We start from the raw sequence: 3976 nt of genomic DNA on the forward strand, positions 1-3976 counted from the left end.
AACCTCCTATAGATTTCAGTCGCTATGGCGTCCGAAATAGCGACCGAAACCCCCCGGTAGCTAAAAAATTGGCGATAGAGACGCCTGGTGAAACCCCAGTAGTTATCAATTTGAGCTCTTCAGTCGCTATATAGATATAGAGCCCCACTGGTGGAGATGCTCTAAGCAAGAGGTGATCAAGTGGATTAAATATGTCGTTTCAAGGACCTACTGTACATGGAAATTAACGCTTGGAAAGAGTCAGACCGAGTCGAATACACTCGCTTTGGTAACCCACGTATGCCAAGTGTTGACACCGTTTGCGATTGGGGCCTCCGCGCGTGGCGAGACACGGATGAGGCAACAATCATGCGGAGCGTTGAAATAGCAGGCTTCTCGAGAGACCCCTCGTCGTGGTTTATATCCAAGCACGATGTGTAAGGCGCAAAATTTCGTGGAAAGTGGTCGAAGGAACCGCATATGGACGAAGACGTTGATCTGTTAAATCTTTCATAGCTAGATGATGCGTTAGACGATATTAACCTGGTACACGAATCATTTCAGCAAGGAATAAAGTCTCAACTAAGGATAAGAATCGAAATGGCATTCGGTCTGCTTGTCAACAAGTGGCGAATATTTCAGAGAGCATTGGTGGTAGACTATGTCCACACAGGCCTTGTGATCAAAACCTGCATGAAGTTGCATAACTATTGTATTGACGATCGGTTGGGAGCTACGGTGAGCGCTGGAAGTAGCAAAATTATACTGCAGGAGTTTAACGCCATGGAAGATTGCAGCTATCAGCACACAGTTAATGACGATGCGTCTAATTCTTGTATCAAAGTGAAAAATGGTCATATCCTACGACAAGTAGTCTTAGAACACATTCAAAGTTACAACATGGCTCGGCCATATTACATTTTTTTTCAGACGCTTTTTTATACTTTTGATTTTATATCTTGTTCTTCCCTACTATCTGTAGTTTGTTCGAATACTCCTGATATTAGTTAGCTGTCAATAATCAGGTCTTCAAGCTTGCTTGCCTTGTCCTGGAGAGATTTAATACGGAGTTCAATCTGTTTCTTGTCATTTCGAAGAGAGGATGTTGGCATTCCTTTGATGTTTTGCTGATGAATAAGTGCATCGATTTCTTGGAGGTTGTGGCGGTGACGGCTCAATATCGATTCGATTGCAGCTAACTTGTCTGTTTTCGCAGTCAATTCCATGCGCTCACGCTGCAACCGAATCAGAGCGGCTTTCTCAGTTTTATTAATTCGTCTCCACATCAATCAGAGTCTTTATAATAGCAGTAAGTTTTGACATCGAATCATCCCGTCTTTTGTCGCTTTCTATTGCTTTTATTTGAAGGTGTTTTAGAATCCCCCTCTTTGGGTGAAATCATCTTCGTTTTCCCTCATACACACAAGCGGAACCAAATTCGCGTCCAGATCCGCGTTAATCGAACCATAGGCTGAGGTACATGACGGCTTTATCTCCACGACAAAAATTCCAAATTTCTGCGTGCTCGCCGGATATTTTAGAATTACCTTCAAGCCTGGGAGAATGCGGCGTGGACATCTTTCCACATCGATTGCAAACTTGGCGGCGAAAATGTACGTAATTTGTCTCGAGAAATGCCCATCAAAAAGAGAATCGTCAGATACAAGCCGATCGTAGATCTCTTTTAAAGTGTTAAATGCTGCCGCAACAGACTCCCAAAAGTTTCGCCCTCCTTCGTTCAACTCCTTTCTCGTTAGCTGATTCCCAGATGTAACAAATTTGCCAAAGAAATCATCTGAAAAAAGCACATTAACCAAGCGAGATAAACAATGTTTGGTTCTGCGAGCATCGGTTGTCTCTGAAGACGATTTTGTTTTTTACCAAGTCTCTGCCTCTCCAAAAGCAGTGCTACACCGCCTTTGGATTGGTCGTAAGCACTGAGGATTGAGACACGCTCTTCTTTCTTGGTGTTCTTGGCTACTGACAGCTTACGAGCTGTGCATTCAAGTTTTAGCTGGTCAACGGTCCATTCGCTGTAGTCATCGGATGTGGGAGGAAGCACAGCGCGCTTACTATCTGTTTTTTGCTTTGCGGTCCATTTGGTTGTAGTCATAACCGTGTTAGTGTCTGTCGCTGAGTCCATTACGCTCTAGAATACTCCAGAAATGGTGTCGCTCCGCGCAATCGAACACCTCACAAAGTGATGCCTTAATATAGAATTGAATGGGATCATGAGCTTGTTAAGAACCAATATGGGATCACACAACAAACTAACCTAAACCACTTTTGAATCATAACCCCATGATCCTTGTTAAGAACGGCCCTGAATCGCGTGGCGAACTCGTCCGGAAATATTTTTTTATCAGCCTGTACATATAATAATTTGTACGAGCTGACACTGCATTCTTGCCTGTTGGCTGCCCACCATCCCCTAATAGAAGGCAGTCGTATGCCTGCTTCGCAGCGTCCTGACGCAAAAGTATTGAGCTACGCTCACCCTTCCGCAAACCAGCCTTTAGCTGAAGGCCCCTCTTGGCACACTCTTTCCGAATCGCATCCGCTGACCAGCTCTCATAATCCACCAGAGAAGATCGCGAATCCACTGTGTCACTGTCATCTGAGCTATCCACCATTTTTAGCAATCTATCTGCTGGGTTTTCTGACCGGATAGGGTTTTCTTGTTGCTGTTGCACTGTGTAGACAGCTTGTATTTGATTATGATTTGGTGCTAGGACAGGCATTGTTGGTACAGGACTCAAAATCACGAATCTACCCGGTGGGATATGGGGCGTTAGTGCACCTCGAGTTGCTTCACCTTCTGGTGTCTGTATGCTATTGCTTTGTATCCGATGTTAGCGGTTTTGTAAGACCCTACAGCTCTCTTCTTTATCCTTACGTACCTTAAGATGCCTCCAGTCCACGAGCTTTGAGGTCGTCTCTTCAAGAGATATTTTCCACAAATGACAAGATCTATTATATACCAGCTGCTTATAATGATTTTTTCGCGCTGCATAACCGCTCTCAACCGACACCACCTCACGGAACAAAATTGGGCGATGCGGTGCGGTGCGGTCGGTTGGGAATGCGCCTAAGGACGTGCATTCTGCTCGGGTATGCGGCGGATAAGAAGGTCTACAAACCCATCGATGTGAAGACAGGAGCTGTCATCACTGCGCGTGATGACAGCATTCGATTTCCGAAAGCTTTTGTAGTTGAGAGTAGCTACGTTGTGAAGCTGCTCCAAGATACGTTTTTTTCGTGGAGATCACGAGCTACCAGCAAATGCACCCGTTGTAAGAAACAAGCCAAGAATGTGCACGTACATGTCCAACGCGGGTAAAGGCACTGCGCCTTTTATAATTGCGGATGATGCGTCCAGTGTGGACGTAAGTTGTGATGATACTCAGACCACAACGGACAGTGTATGTCGTGTGAACTCGATGGGAAAACGCGTTGAGCTTGATAATGTATCTATCGTTCGCAGCGTGCGTGCGGAAGGAACTAGACACCTTCTCATTCCGCGGCTACGGCTTGTTTGGAGCCGCACGTGCATGCGAAGCGCAAACAGAAGCAGAAGCCATCCGTTCGGTTGAGAGACTATGTTGTTCATAGCGTGCTTGTGATGACGGTGTCGTGTCGACTCCGTACAAACAAACTAGAGCGTCACGTCAGGGGAGCAAATGGCTTCAGGTTATTAAAGAAGTACTGGAGTCACTCAGGGATCATGCCACATGGAAATTAGTGCCGCTTACCGACTTTGAAGGCCGGCCCTAGCAATAACCTGTCGCTGGGTTTACGCTGTAAAACGAAACGAACGTGGAGAAATTACAGGTTTATATCCCGGCTTGTAATCCACGGCTTCTAGCAGATGTATTTGGAGCCGTATGCTCCTGTAATATGCTTTGACACGATCTCTATTACGTTCTACAATGTGGAATGGTTACACCTTAGTACGACGTGAAGACTGCCTTCCTCTATGGACACCTCGATGAGCTGG

Source organism: Phytophthora infestans, genomic scaffold, assembly GCF_000142945.1.
Source record: "Phytophthora infestans T30-4 supercont1.242 genomic scaffold, whole genome shotgun sequence".
Lineage (NCBI taxonomy): Eukaryota > Oomycota > Peronosporomycetes > Peronosporales > Peronosporaceae > Phytophthora > Phytophthora infestans.